Raw genomic sequence first — 16,201 nt, forward strand, 5'->3', positions numbered from 1 at the left:
GTTCTGAGGAAGAAAGTCAGGAGCTTATAAAGGCAAAAGTCACAAGGTTGTTAGTTGTCTGGCAGGAATTAAATTGAATTTGATGCAGGAAAATAAATATTTATCCATAAAGGATAGACAGTCATAAGTTATTTGATTTTTTGTCATGAGTTATTTTAGGGTAGGGGTCCAACAAGTAGCTTGGGTTTCTGGAACACTGGGCAGGTGTTCTGGAGGCCTGCGTTAAGAAAGTAAGTGGTCAAAGTTCAGACTTTATCAGGACCAAGACCTGCATAGGGTCCACTTCCTCAGTGGCCTCCCAGCTCCATTTTAGAGAGTTGTCTTAGCAATAAGAACTCCAGTTTGACTTTCCCTTCGCAGAATCAATACTCACCTTATTTTTTCTTTTTTTCAATAGAATGCTGAGAAGTTTTTTTCAAATTTCGGCAGTGGGGTTGGAAGTTTTGTTACAGAGATGTCATTAAATTCTTTGAATTCTTTTTGAATAAATGCTAAAAATCACTTAGTGATTTTTCCCCTCAAAATTATCTAAAAATAACTATTAGCAAATAATTCACATCTCCTTCAGCTTTGTTGAGAGCAATGAATCAACACCATTTGACTTGTGAAAATATTTGTAACCAGTGATTAGAGTTAGTCACTTTCTCAACAGTAACACGAACATTTCAAAGTGTTGCTTTGCTCGGGAATCGGTGGGTTTCTGCGCCCTGAAGCAATGCACCATTGTAAGCTTTGAGATGCAGGACAGGAGGGAAGAGAAGCAGGAGGAAGTCTGTTGTAAAGGGGAGCACACAGCTTTGATCTCACTTCCTTAGAATTTAGGAAACAGTGAAAATAGGTTTTGAGGATCTAGAAATCGATTCCTTTAAGACCACTGAAGACTCTACAAGGAAAGTTCTCCAGACCCTCCAACTTGGACAGGCAAGTCTGTGGACAGGGAAGTTGGCATTGCTGGGAGCTTGCTAGAAGAGCATCATCTCTACCCCATTCTGAACCAAAAGAAACAGAAGCTGCACGTAACAGAAATCTCATGGTTTTATCATCAACACGTTGAAGTTTGCGAGCACTGGACTAGACCGTTAGTACTCCCCTGTCCCCCAAACCTCAGTTCAGGCATTGGCTCTTGTGTGGCTTCCTTCAAAGCATGGGTAATCATTTAAACCCCTCTCCAGCATCTGCGGCTCACGATTCTGACTTCAGTTCTCCCAGACGTCCCTGGTTCAGTTTCCAGCTGCCTCTGAGACGGACTGAGCTGGGCTTCTTGACTGCAGATAATTTAAAGGCTGCTTATGAAAAAGCAGATGGCCCCCGCTAATAAGTGGCAGCTGATGGCGCTCACTTCCTTCTCACTAATGACCAGATTTGGGAAAGACATCCGTTTTCTTCCCTGAGTGTCACTCGGACCAGCGATTTTGAATTTACGGGATGTTAAGACTGGCGAGGCTCGCCTGTGTCACAGAGAGGTTTCCTCTTATCATCCTTGTGGCCACCGTGACCTTGTCATGAGGAGAGCTACAAATAGAACAGCTTTTTCTTTTTTCTTTAAGGAAAAGAAAAGCCTATTCAAATAGAGAGTCAAAAGCTATTGGCTCCCGGAAGAAGAAAATGGCTGTGATTGTATCTTTGAAATGTTTTTGCCTTCCCCTGTAGTATTTCTGCTGCGTTGACAGGCATGCCATCCAAGCTGGGCCTGGCTCTCCACCCGGCCCGGGGCTCTGTGTTCAGTTTTCGTGTGTGTGGGATTCCAGACCTGTATGTAAACAAAGGGGCCTGGCGCCAAGGCCTCCTTCTTGGGTGCAAACACCCAAGTGTCAGACGAGCAGTCCATGGGAGGAAGCAATTCCCTGGCATCGTTCTCGTTTTGCCCCCGCAGCAGGAAAGCCTGCATTATGCTGAACGGACCAAGGACAGTTCAGAGTTCAAACCCTGCTCCACAGCTCACTGGCTGGGTGACTGGGCAACTGACCTAAACTCTCTCAACTGCTGAACCTCTATCTTGAAAATGGCATGACTCAAATGGTTTCAGGAGAACTGAATGAAACTTGGAACACAAGTAGGTAAGTGGATGCTCTGTAAAAGTGGTTTTTTGCCTCCTCTCAAAACAAATGGACAGTGGTTCTTAAATCCATTGCTTCAAAAAGTCATGGACTCTTCAGCTGGGGAAATTCTTAAAAATTTATTATTTGCTCTCCCTGATAGCCCAGTTGTTAAAGAACCCGCATGCAATGCAGGAGACCTGGGTTCGATTCCTGGGTCGGGAAGATCCGCTGGAGAAGGGATAGGCTACCCACTCCAGTATTCTTGCCTGGAGAATTCCATGGGGCCGCAAAGAGTTGGACATGACTGAGCAACTTCCACTTTCTTTTTTTCACCGGAAGAAACTGGAGGGGAAAATAATCTGGATGACCCAAGATGCAGATTTTACAAAGGGCGTAATTGTGCTAATGATTATGTAAGATGATGGTGGCCAAGAAGGGACACATTTCTCTACAGCTGATTGGCCACAGATCCATGCTACAGGTGGGTTTCCTTCATAGCTGAGTTGGTAAAGAATCTGCCTGCAAGGCAGGAGACCCTGGTTTGATTCCTGGGTCAGGAAGATCCCCTGGAGAAGGGAAAGGCTGCTCACTTCAGTATTCTTGGGCTTCCCTGGTGGTTCAGCTGGTAAAGAATCTGCCTGCAATGTGGGAGGCCTGGGCTCGATCCCTGGGTTGGAAAGATCCCCTGGAGAAGGGAAAGGCTACCCACTCTAGTATTCTGGCCTGGAGAATTCCATGGACTGTATAGTCACAAAGAGTCGGACATGACTGAGCAACTTTCACTTTCACTTTTCATGTTACAGGTAATGAGAACCAAGTCAGAACAGGAACAGACAAGAAAAGAGAGGAGGCAGGACAGTGGGAGCACAGCCCTGAGAGTCCTTCAATGCGCTGTATTTGCTGCTTCGAACAGCATTTCAAATACTGAAAGTAGGTGTTAATATCAGTGCTTCTCAAAGCTCCATCCCAATTGGCAGCTTCAGCATCACCTGGGAGCTTGTTAGAAATGCAAGTTCTCAGGCCCTGGAGTCAGAAACCCTGGCAGTGGGCCCAGCAATCCGTGTTTTAGCAAGCCTGACGCGCTTCAGACATACGCTAGAGGCTCAAAATTACTGGTTTACGTGATAGCACCTTAACCATCTTTTCTAAAGCAAAGTAAAACGACATCATAAATGTCTTAGCATTTGAAATTCCTCAGCTCCTTGACATATGCTGTGAAAATTCCCAGATATTATTGTCTGCTGATTCTTGCACAGTCACCAGATATAACTTCCTCTACTGCCTTGGGTGGGATTTGTTTAATCAGGAAGCAGTTAAAAAAGAGAGAGAGAGAATGATTTTGAAAATTAAGCAAATGAATCTGATCTCTTTTCTGTTCTCTAGAAATACCTTTCCTCTGGCATGACAGTATATTTATAACTTTCTTGCAAATTACACCAATCACCCAGGTTTCATTTCCCCACCTTGACAATCCCAGGTCTAGAAGCCGTCACAGTGAAGCCCTGCGTGGTCTGGAACGTGGCAACATCTGCGATGATGCGGTGGTGGCCCGCGGGCAGAAACTCTGCCTCCCCCACACCACTGAGGGCTGTCATCATTTGGTCCCACCTTCTGCTTATTCTGAATTTTCTGTGTGGTGGTTAGAAGTCAAGGAGAAAGCCACAAGTTAAAATCTGTAGCATATTCCGCCTCTTATTCATATCCTCTTATCACTGCCTGGATACGTGTCTGCCTCAACCCCCCAGCTGGGGGCTCCTCGAGGGGAGGTGTCAGCCACTTAATCCCCGTCTACAGGGCAGGCGTGAGACAGACGTTTATGAACGCGGCCGAAACGGATGCCCAGGGAGACCGGGAGGTTCGCCCAAGGCCGGGGACCCTTCTGGGAGCCCATGGTGGTTCCACTGCCTCTGTTTACTCTGTGGGGGTTTATTACTTACTTCATCTCCACGTGGCATTCTCTAGAGACTCTGTAAATGATTGACTGCAGTCACCTCCCCCTACCCCCCAATCTGCAGAGACCAGGCTTTGTAAATATAAAGGCAGCCAGCGAGTCACAGCTAAAAGCTTTGTAATGAGGACAACTCCAACATGTTATTTTCAACATTCGACTCCTAAGTTTGAATAATTCATGGAGGGGAAAAAAAAATCTGTTGAGCTAGAAGTGACTGGGCTATTTTAATGAAAGCTGAGATTCGGAATGGTTTAGAGCTGGAGAATCTCTGAGGGGAGCAAAGGCAGGAAGGGACTGCCTGGCACCCAGCAACCTGGGGAGCCCAGGTCTCCTGTGCCCCGCAAGCTCGCTGGCCAAGCCCTCGCAGTGGTCCGCGGTCAGTCCCAAAGCTGCGCTCAGACCCGAAGATGCCACGCCCCGCGCTTGGCCTCGAGCCCCGCAGCCTGCCACCTAACACCAAAGGTCAGGTCCAAGGGCTTCTCCCTGTCACTGCGGGCCACGGAAGACCCAGCGAGCTCAGGTTTCCTTCTCTGTCTTCAATCTAGCCCAGTTGTCTCCATAGGCTGCACATTAAACCCCCCTGGGGAGCTTTTGAAAAACTGGATGACCAGGACCGGACCCAGAGCAATTACATCAGCCTCTGGGGTAGAAGTGGGGCTGGGGCCTCAATCTTTTTAAAGCACCCCAACCCCAGCCACCCCAGCTAATTCCAACCTGAAGGGGAATTTGAGAAACACGGAGGGCAGCCCTCTCCTTCTCTCTCGTCTCAAATTCTCTTGAAGGCCAGCACCCTTCTCTTCTTCCTCCTATTTTCTTTTGCTAATTCTTGGGCTTGAATACTGTAAGCACAGTTTATGTTATGGGTGCTGCCACTCATAATGAAGCCGCTTGACATTGGCACAGAAGATCCCTGCGTTGGGAAGATCCCCTGGAAAGGAAATGGCAACTCACTCCAGTATTCTTGCCTGGAGAGAATCCCATGGACAGAGGAGCCTGGTGGGCTATAGACCATGGGGTCACAGAGTTGGACACAACTGAGCACGTGCGCGCGCACACACACACACACACACGGCCCTGCAGTCCTCCCCCGGCCCTGTCTCTGAGTTGGTTGTCTCCTCCGGGTGGCCCTCCTCCAAGCCTCCACCAGGTCTCCACTGGGCCTCACTGTCCCCTGGCAGGACTATGGGCAGCCATTGCTGCACTTTCATCGGTCGCCCCCTCCTCCTGGGGGGATCCCGCCCCCCGCCCCGGGCAGGACTGCAAGCCTCAGGGAACAATCCTTGCAGCAGCTCTTCTGTTCTTGCTGGCTAAGCGTGTGGGTGTGCAGCAGGCATTTGCTGGGGAACGTCAGCAAAAAATAAAACTTCTCAAGCTTCACTCCTGTAGACAGATTGAGAGGCCTCCCAACAGTTCAGAACTGCCGAATCTGGATCCGTCCGCCCACTTACCCCCCCAGGAAGTGGTAGGTTGAGTTCAATGTGTTTGCATTTAACAGTGGCCTAGCTTATGGGACTTGACATCATAATGGCAATGTTTTAAGATGAATAAGTCAACAGGTGGTTTTTGGACCTCACTGCTCATGGAGCACCAGGCTAGGCACTGACAAAATTGAGGGGGAGGCCATTCCTTCCGTGGGGAGGAATCGAGGCTCGGGGCTGTGGCAGTTGGTCTGAAGGTCAAGAAGAGCAGGGGGCTCTCACTCACCCCAGACTCACAGGGATGAGGAAGCGAGAAAGAGCCATAAAGCGGGGAGGTCCGGGAGGGGCAAGCTGACAAGTGTGTGTTTAACTTCCCAGGATTTCAAGTCCTGCAGCTATTTGCCTAACCCATGCTCACCAACCATACTGCAGCCTCCACACTGTTTTAATCTTGCCCTTCTGACCTCCAAGCACATTTGCAGCCAGCAGAGAGCTGGGCAAACTCTATCCCAAGCCAGCTGCAGCCTCCTCCCCAAGCCTCTCTCTCCCTCTGCGGGTGTGTCTCTCTCCCTGGCTGACTCCCACACGCCGTCTCCCTTGCCATCTCTTAGATACAGAACATTTTTTTTTTTTCATGGCTAAGTAGAAAAATCCAAGCTCTCAGCCTTTTCTCAAAGCAATAATGAACATAATTGGTAGAAATAATCAATACAAAACAAGATTGACAACTTCTAACACTACATACAGGGGGAAAAGGATGACTTGACTGAAAATTACCTGAAGAATCAAAACTTGACAAAATGTGGACCTGCAAATCCGGGAACAGCTGGATTTGGTAGAAATACTGGCCACAAAGAGAAAATCACAAAGGCAGATGTTATAACTGGTAAAACTTGGCCTGGACAAAAACCAGATGGTGAATCAAATTTCATTATAAAATTTAAACAGGAAAACAATTGATGCCAGTGAAGATAATTCCAATAAACTTTAATAAAAAATGGTAAAACTGGAAACTAATTGTGCTGTAGGGAAAACTAATGAGTGAATTTCTTTACTTAATGACACTTGTTCTAGAAGTTACTTTCTTGGTAGAAATCCATCAATGTTGGCAGAATTCTGATCACACTATGTAAAGGCCAAACTTCCATTAGCATTTAAATAACCATCAGTAACTATCAGGCCTCCCCAGAAGCAGCAAAGTGGGAGCTAAATTGCCACTCCAGGATGGGGCCTGGGAATCTGTATTTCAAAAAGAATGTTTCAAACAAGCCATCTGTTAAAAAATATATTGGGGGGTGGTGACTAAGGAAGTTTGAACATGGAAGGATATTAAATAGTGCTAAGAAATTGTTTCTATTATTTTTAGGCCTAACGATGTTATGATATGAGGTCATGTTTCTTAAACATGGACAGAATTGTCTTTCCCCCCAAATTCATTATGTTGAAGCCCTAACCCCTAATGTGACTGTATTTGGAGACAGGTCCCTTAAAGATCAAATCAAGGTTAAGTGAGGCCATAAGGGTGGGGCCCCGGTCCCACAGGACTGGGGTCCTTATGAGGAGGAGGCGACACCGTGAGTGCACGCGTAGAGAAAGGGCCACGTGAGCATGCCAAAAAGCCCAGAGGCCTCAGGAGAAGCCAAACCTGCCAGCACCTTGATCTTAGATGTCCAGCCTCCAGAACGGTGAGAAAACAAATTTCCATTGCCGAGGTCACTGAGGTTACGGCATTTTGTTTTGGCAGCCCTGGCTAACCAAGGCAAGTCTTTACATAGTAGAGATCCCTACTGAATTATTTATGAGTGGAGCACTATGATGTCTGAGATCTGCTTTAGAATACTCCAGAAATAAAAATAGAGAGCTGGTGGGGGGATAGATGAAACAAGATGGGCTAAAAATGGACAATTACCAGAGCTGAGTAACAGGTACACAGAGGTTTATCATACTCTCCTCTTCTACCGTAGGGCATGTTTAAAAATATTCAAAGAAGTTTTAAAAATTGACTTGGATCATTGTAAGGTGATTTTGATGCACACAAGTAGATGATTACCGAAAGGGGTTCTCATTAACTTGTGTTCTAACCTGGGTTGGTATGACCTGGAATAAATGTGTCACTAACACTTATCTATAAATAAAGTTTTAACTAAATATAATAAGGCAGTAGGGAAAGGAATCAAAATGTCAACTGCAGGCAGTGGGATTGTTGGTGAGGGAAATCAGGCAGGGAAGAGGGAATCAGCATTTATTGAGCAGCTAATGAATCCTGGGTGCTTCGTAGCTGTTAACTTTGGATGCTCACATTGGTTTTACATTTTAAAATCTTTTTATTATCAAGCTATTATATGAAGAAACTAAGGCCCAGAGAGGATGAATGAATTCACATACTACAGAGTGACTGACTCAGCTGGGAGTTGAATCCTATCCATCTTCCTCCCAAGTGTGCATTCTTTTCCCTAGCCGTTACCTTGAAGAAGGAAATGGACCCCACTCCAGTACTCTTGCCTGGAAAATCCCATGGACGGAGGAGTCTGGTGGGCCACAGTCCATGGGGTCGCTGGGGGTCGGACACGACTGAGCGCCTGCACTTTCACTTTACCTCCTCCCTGGATATTGCCAAGTGACAGATCACAAAGGGCAGAGGAATTCTGACGAAGATGAGGTCATGAAGAGATACGCCCAGGACAGACTAACGAAGGACTTGAACTCAGAGGTAGGTCCTGGAGGTGGAGTGGAAGGGCATCCCTGGATTGCGGAGGGACGGCCAGAGGAGGAGCCTGGCGGCACATGGAGATGGAGAGGGCTCCGCAGCTCCTGGGAGAGAGGCTGGGGGCAGGGTGGGGGCGTGGGCCTGCAGGGATGCTGTCCCAGGACTGGGGCCCAGCAAGACTGGTGAGAAGAGCAGATTTCAGAATGAGGCGGGAAGATGAGGCCTCCATCGACAGGTGAGGGAAGTCAGGAGGAGGCTGTTCCAGGTGGGGAGGAGAAAGGGCTCAATTCAGGTTGGACGTGCAGAATTGGGGACGACTGCGGAACAGCCGAGTGAAGAAGGCCCGATGGCAGCTGGGGTGACAGAATGTTGGATTTGAAAAGTCATCTGACCTGCTTCTTCTTTCAAGAAATGTGAAACCTGGGGACTTCCCTGGTGGCCCAGTGGTTGAGAATCTGCCTTCCAATTCAGGAGACACAGGTCTGATCCCTGGTCACTGCACTAAGATCCCACATGCCTTGGGCAACCAGCCTGTTTGCCGCAATTACGTGCCTCACAAGTAGAAGCCCTCAAGCCAAAACGAAAGACCCCACGTGGCGCAACTAAGATCCGATGTGGCTAAATGAATAAACAAATATATTTTTAAAAGAAGAAAGAAAGGAGAATCTAGGAAGTAATCAGGGAGTGCCCTGGGATACACAGAAGATTTTGGCTCCTTAATCTAGCTTATATCACGCTACAGAATGTAACCGTCCATTCTTTGCTCTCCTGTATGTTCCAGCAGAGTATTGGGGATTCAGCGGAGGTAGGGAGATGCCTTTTGACTGGTCTTCCTCCTTCCGCCCTGCTATCCCCTCCAATTGTTTTTTTCTCAGGCAGTAGCCATTAGAGTTGCTCTGCTACCTGGAATAGTCTGTGTAAATGGGCTAAATGTAAAAGGAACTTTCTGGATGCTGATGGAATGCATACCCTGTGCAGTTATGTAAGACGCAGGCCTGAGAAAGCGATCCTATAAAAAGGATCCGGCCCTCCTCTGCTGCCTGAACACACGAGCCACACCCTAGCCTGAGAACACGTGCACAGGCGCCGCCCTCTCCCTAGAAAGCTCTTCTGATGCTGTTTTTGTGTGTGTGTGTGGTGCTTTATTATTTGTTTCTTTTTAATGTAGTAGGCATTTTAACTTAAAAAAAAATTGACCGTCCGCTCTCATTGGAATGGAAACTCGACAAGGGCAGGGCTCTGTGTCCTGTCTGTTTATGGCTATAAAAACAGTGCCTGGCACACAGCAGGCACTCAGTGAGTGAATTACAGCATAACAGGGCGACAGGCTAAAATAAAGACCTGGACGAAATTGCCGTGGAATTTAAAAGGGGCACCAATCCCACCTCCCTGACAGTGTCAGGGCAAGATTCCCGAAGAGGTGACCATCGAGCTGGGACTTGAAAGAGAGGTAAGTGGGTCAAGGCAGATGTGGCTGGTTGAATAATGACCCCCAAAGATATCCAGGTCTTGATTCCTGGAGACTGTGAATGTTACTGCATAGGATAGAAATGACTTACAGATGTGATTAAGTGGTATCTTGAGATTGGGAGAGAAAGTGTTAGTTGAACAGTCATGTCTGACTCTTTGCGACCCCATGGACTGTAGCCCTCCAAGCTCCTCTGTCCATGGAATTCTCCGGGCAAGAACACTGGAGTGGGCTGCCATTTCCTTTTCCAGGGGATCTTCCCAACCCAGGGGTTGAACCCAGGCCTCACCACATAGCAGGCAGATTCTTTACCATCTGAGCCACCAGGGAAGCCCGTGAGATGGAGAGATTATCCCGTATTATCCTGTGGTGGGCCCTAAGTGCATCCGCAGGTGTCCTGAAGGAGGGATTTAAAAGCAGCAGAAAGTTTGATGAGGAAACAAGGCCCTTTACTGCTGCCTTTGGAGGTGGAGGAGGGAATCATGAGCCAAGGCATGCAGAGAACGAAGCTGCAGAGGCTGGAAATGAGGAGGAAGCCAGTTCTTCTCCAGAGCTTTCTGAGGGAGCATGGCCCTGCTGGCACCTTGACTTTGGATGAATGGAACTGACATCAGGCAAGAGAATAAAAAGTCAGATTGGTTTCAGTGGTGGTGTTGATAACTCAGGTGTGAGGATGAACTAGGTTCAGAGAAGGGCTCAGGAAACTGGGGCAAAATTACAGGTGGGATATCCAGGTGATGTCCTGGACAAGGCTGGAGGCCAAAGGAACTCTGTGCTCATCAGCTTTTCCGTAAACAGTCCCGTGGAGAGAAGGTCAGTATTCCTAGAAGAGGCCTAGTCCACTGGATGGACTTGAAACAAGTCTTTCCTCATGATATGGTCAGCTTATTGCATTTTCGCCCTTCATTTCTAATCTGACTTTGTAGAATGCTTGCTTTCTTACCAAGATATGTGTTCTGTTTCCCTCGTGAGCAATCAGCTCTAGGAAGCAGCAGATTTGATCAGTCATTCTTCCCTGAACAAGAGGCCAGCTGCTCTGGGAAGCCTACCCTACTAAGTGTTCTTTGCATTTCTCCTTGAATGCCTTCAACAACAGGGATTCATTACCATCTTGTAAGACAATATATTCTCGCTCTTAGTGTGTGTGTGCATGCACGCGTGCTCAGTCGCTTCAGTTATGTCCAACTCTTAGTGACCCCAAGGACCTGCCTGGCTCCTCTGTCCATGGGATTTTCCCAGCAAGGACACTAAGTGGGTTACCATTTCCTCCTCCAGGGGATCTTCCAGACCCAGGGATGGAACCCGCGACTCCTGCATCTCCTGCATTGCAGGCGGATTGTTTACCGCTAAGCCCCAGGGGAAAGCCCTTTTAAAGCTGAAACTGCCCAGAGTTTTCATTTGGTTCTGAGGCTTGACCATTGGCACAAAACAATGTGTTTCATGGCCCTAGGTCTGGAGTCAGAAAGAACTGGGTTTAAGTTCAGACTCTGCTCCTTACAGTGAACTTGGTCTCTTTGTCTACCCTAGTTTGCTCAATAGTAAAATGGGGATAAAATGACAATCTACCTTATGAGGCTGTGAAAAAGCATGATACCTGACACATGGCAAATGCTCAGTAAATGCTAAATATTATTATGGATGTTAGATGTCATTTGAACTTCGCTTCAAAAAGCACTACATGATGATATGTGCCTTCTTCAGAGGAGAGGGGTAGGTCTGTCCCTTAATAGTTGTCCCTCAGAGTCCCCACTGAGTTGTGAGTGGATATGGACATTGGCCTTTTTGAATTAAATGTATGTTAAGCATAGATATGACATGTGGACACTCATTCAGGACATGTGGAAGATATAATCAAGGTATCCCCCAGGGGTTATTCCTGCCTACTTAGAAAAAGAAAGAATTTGCTTTCCATTTACCAAACAGCAGGCCAGCATAGTAAGGAGAGATTGATTTTCTCAGTATTCCATTAGCTCGAGTCTTTAAAGAGAGCATAACGCGCTCCAGCGGAAAGAGGGATCGCGTCATCCAGGAGCGGAACGGGCCCTGGAGAAGAATCTGGCTGGAGTTGCAGCTTTCATTCAAAGGGAATAATCCCACTCCTCTCCACATTCGCCATGTATGTTTTCTTAAAAAGATTCTTTCAAGTCTGGCAGTTGAGACTCACATTTCCGATCCAGACACCCGTTTCATAACCAGCTCAGCCGCTGACCCAGTTAAATAATAATGAGTGATTTTCATAAATCTAAACGTTCCCTCAGAAGAACCCAGTGGAAGAGGCTGCAGGGTGGTGCTTGGGGCTAAGTCATCAGCAGTGGTGTCAAAACCCATTTGATTGATGGCATTGAACATCAGCTGTCTGCACACCAGCAAACCACCGGTGGGAGAGAAGGGGAAATCTAGTCAAGCCTCTGGTGGTTTTGTCCACCTGGGATTTACACAAGTGAGCGTTAGAGACTGGGAGGAGGAAATCCTGCTTTCTGCACAATTCAGTGATTTCCCCCCACCCCCCACCCCCCACTGAAGAAAGGCTGCTTCCTGGAGGGCTTTGTGGGAAATAGAACCACGTGGCAAATGTATAACAACACACAGGGCAGGGCGGTTGGCAGGGGGTTTGGGGGGAGGGGTGCCCTGATTTGTAGAAATTGCTAATTTCTGTTGTGTAAATACTTTCACACAGTCTATTTCAAGTCACCAACTTGACATCACTGGATGTGGTCTTGGGGAGAGATGGACACACCACTTCAGAGGGTTTCCATCATTCAGATACCATAGATATAAATGAACTCAGGAGCATAGATAATAGTGAAACGTAGCAAAATAATTGGAAATTTTGAGTATTTAAAAAAAATATATTTAGATATAAATTTATATAATTTAGTTTTTAATTGAAGTATAGTTGATTTAATTTAATTGAAGTATATAGTTGGGCTTCCCTGATAGCTCAGATGGTAAAGAATCTCCCTGCAATGCAGGAGACCCCGGTTCAATTCCTGGGTCAGGAAGATGCCCTGGAGAAGGGATAGGCTACCCACTCCAGTATTCTTGGGCTTCCCTGGTGGCTCAGCTGGTAAAGAATCCACCTGCAATGCGGGAGACCTGGGTTTGATCCCTGTGTTGGGAAGATTCCCCTGGAGAAGGGAAAGGCTATTCCATGGACTGTATAGTCCATGGGGCCGCAAAGAGTTGGACACGACTGAGCGACTTTCACACTTTCACACATAGGTGATTTACAATGTTGTGTTAGTTTCAGGTGTGCAACAAAGTGATTCAGCTATGTATTCTTTTCCATCATTATGGTTTGTTACAGGACCCTGAATATAGTTTCCTGTGCTATTCGGTAGGTCCTTGTTGTTTATCTATTTTATATATATAGTAGCGTGTATCTGTGAATCCCAAACTCCTGATTTATCCCTCCCTGCCCCAATAATTTGATTTTTAATTATGGCTGTGTTTAACAGCTAGCTCTCAGAATTCCTGAAATTATAGCAATTACTAGTTCATATGAGCCAATACAAGTGGCTCCAGCTCACCCCTGACTTGTGGCTGCTGCTGCTGCTAAGTCGCTTCAGTCCTGTCCGACTAACATAGACGGCAGCCCACCAGGCTCCGCCTGGGATTCTCTTGCCTGGGATTCTCCAGGCAAGAACACTGGAGTGGGTTGCCATTTCCTTCACAAGTTTCCTTGTGGCACTTGAAAAAAACACACACTCCTTGGGGACCAGGGATGAAGGCCCGTCAGCTTCTCTGAGGTCCAGCCCCATGCCTAACCGCTCACTGACTCACTCATCGTTTCACATTTTTCACTGGTTTCTTCTCGGTTGCGGGCGTCTGTGTCGCTGCCTGCGGGCTGCCTCCGGTTCGGGTGAATAGAGCTCCTCTTCCTTGTGCTGCGCGGCTCCTCACTGCGGTGGCCCCCTTGCTGCGGGGCACAGGCTCTAGGGTGCTCAGTAGCTGTGGTGCACGGGCTTAGTTGACCCGGGACATGTGGAATCTTCTCGGACCAGGGATCAAATCAGCGTCCCCTGAATGGGCAGGTGGATTCTTAGCCCCTGGAGTCCCTCATCCACTTTTTGTTTATTAGACAAACGTCTATCGAGCAGATGCTGGGCCCTGCAAATCCTGACGGGACCAAGAGAAGAAGCTCAACATGGACAAGGGAGCTGACTCCGGGGGAGTGTGATGAGAAGTGGGCAGAGATGGAGACAGGCAAAGTGCCAAGCTCCTGGACTGAAGCCTGGGAGGCTGCTGGTTTGACCTCTGACGCTCTCTGCCACAGTGGGTGTTTCCCCTTCAGGATACACTCTCCTCCCTCGGCTCCAGGACGCGGCTATCTCCTGGTTCTCCTCCCGCCTTGCTCGCGGCGCTTCCTTAGACTTATTTACCGGCTTCTCTTCATAACCTCCAATGTCACAGTATCCCAGGTCCCAGTCCCTGGACCCCTTCTCTTCCCTACCTGCCCTCCTCAGTGGTGATTTATCCAGTGTCATGGTTGTCGATCACCCCTTTCCAGCTTTGACCCCGCCTCTAAACTCCAGTCTCCTTTATCCAGTTGCCTATTTGAAAACCCTACCGGACAGCTAGTAGGTAAGTCAGCTCACCACGCTGAACCTCTGGCCTTCTGTCCTCTACAACTGGTTTCTCCTTCATCCCCCCATCCCAGGCAACACAACTCTAGCCTTCTAGTTGTTCAGGGGCTCAAAACCTATAAGGCATTCTTGAGTTCTCTCTTTTTTTCATCCCCCAGATCCAATCAATTGGCCAAGATTGTGGACTCTACCTTCAAAACACTCCACATGTAACCACGTCTTAGCTCCTCCACTATCTTTTCTATGGACTTAGCCATCATCATTTCTCACCTGGATATTTCAATAGTCTCCTAATAAGTCTCCCACCCCAACTGTTCATCCCCATCCCATCACCTGCAATCTAATCTCAACATAGCAGCCAGATCAATCCTGTTGAGAACATTTTAAAGCTCATTTCATTTACCTCATAGAAATTTCATGCATATTACAGTGTTTGGCATATGCCATACTGTTGCATTTAAATTTACAGGCTATTTATTCTACCACATGATATCATGATGTCTAATAAAGACATACCATGGAGACATTGTAGATTCAGTTCCAGACCACTGCAATAAAGTGAATATTTCAATAAAGTGAGTCACACAAATTTTTTTTTGTTTCCCAGTACATAGAAGAGTTATCTTAACACTATACTGTAGCATTTTAAGTGTGCAACCGCATTATCTCTTAAAAAATGTACATGCCTTAATTTAAAAGTATTTTATTGCTGAAAAATGCTAACCATCATCTGAGCTTTCAGAGAGTTGTAATCTTTTTGCTGGTGGAGGATCTGGCCTCAGTGACTGTTAACTGATCAGGGTGGTACTTGCTGACAGCCTGAATGGCTGTGGCAATTTCTTAGACAACAATTAAACAACAATAAATTTTGCCACATCAGCTGACTCTTCCTTTCATGAATGATTTCTCTGTAGTATGAAATGCTGTTTGATAGCATTGTACCTGTGTATTTAGAGAACTTCTTTCAAAATTGGAGTCGCTCTTCTCAAACTCTGCCACTGCTTTATCAACTAAGTTATGTATTACTCTAAATCCATTGTGATTTCAACAAGCATCACGGCATCTTTACCAGGAGTAGGTTTCATCTCAAGAATCCACTTTCTCTGCTTATCCATAAGAAGCAACTCCTCATCCATTCAGATGTAATCATGAGATTGAGCAGTTCAGTCACATCTTCAGGCCCCACTTCTAATGCTAGCTCTCTTGCTGTTTCTACCACATTTGCAGTTGTTTCTTCCACTGAAACCTTTAACTCTTCAAAGTCTCCCATGAGGGCTGGAATCAACGTCTTCTAAACTTCTGTTAATGTTGGTATTTTGACCTAGTCCCATGAATCATGAGTGTTCTTCATGGTATCTAGAATGGTGAACCGTTTCCAGAAAGTTTTCAATTGACTTTGCCCAGATCCTTCAGAGGGATCACTCTTTATGGTAGCTATAGCTTTATGAAATGTATTTCTTAAATAATAAGGCTTGAAAGTAAAAATTGCTCCTTGGTTCGTGGGCTGCAGAATGGATATTGTGTTGGCAAGTGTGGAAACAGCTTGAATCTCATGGTATTTCTCCCTCAAAGCCATTGGGTGACCAGGTGCATTGTCAATGAACAGTCATGTTTTGAAAGGAATCTTTTCCTCTGATCAGTAGATCTCAGTAATGGAGTTGAAATATTCAGTAAATCATGTTGTAAATAGATGTGCTGTCATCCCAGCTTTGTTCCATTTACAGAGAACAGAGTAAGTTTAGCATAATTATTAAGGCCCCAGGATTTTAGGAGTGGTAAATGAACATTGGCTTCAACTTCAAATCACTGGTCGCTTTAGCCTCTAGCAAGGAAGTCAACCTATTCTTTGAAGCTTTGAAGCCAGGCATTGACTTCTCCTCTCTAGCTATGAAAGTCCTGGGAGGCATCTTTATCCAGTAGAAGGCTGTTTCATTGACATTGAAACTATACTGTTTAGCGTAGCTGATGGCATCTTGGCTGGATCTTCTTGATAACTTGCTGCAGCTTCTGCAACAGCACTTGTTATTTCACT

At 46.6% G+C, this 16,201-nt stretch overlaps 2 long non-coding RNA genes across 5 annotated transcripts; both read left to right on the forward strand.

Annotated features, from left to right (window-relative positions):
* The first annotated feature begins 378 nt into the window (after window positions 1-378).
* On the forward strand, window positions 379-3,494 carry LOC112587106. Its single transcript, XR_003111660.3, has 3 exons — window positions 379-2,057; window positions 2,379-2,520; window positions 2,843-3,494. It is a non-coding gene; the product is annotated as an uncharacterized LOC112587106 (long non-coding RNA).
* A 1,793-nt stretch (window positions 3,495-5,287) lies between these two features.
* Window positions 5,288-15,048, forward strand: LOC123335230. Of its 4 annotated transcripts, none has more exons than XR_006553634.2 (3): window positions 5,288-9,565; window positions 10,556-10,696; window positions 13,665-15,048. It is a non-coding gene; the product is annotated as an uncharacterized LOC123335230 (long non-coding RNA). The 4 variants fall into 4 exon arrangements; XR_006553641.2 differs by having other exon boundaries at window positions 5,289-9,565; window positions 10,563-10,696; XR_006553636.2 differs by lacking the exon at window positions 5,288-9,565 and adding an exon at window positions 9,833-10,396.
* The last annotated feature ends 1,153 nt before the right edge of the window (window positions 15,049-16,201 follow it).

Source organism: Bubalus bubalis, chromosome 1, assembly GCF_019923935.1.
Source record: "Bubalus bubalis isolate 160015118507 breed Murrah chromosome 1, NDDB_SH_1, whole genome shotgun sequence".
NCBI lineage: Eukaryota > Metazoa > Chordata > Mammalia > Artiodactyla > Bovidae > Bubalus > Bubalus bubalis.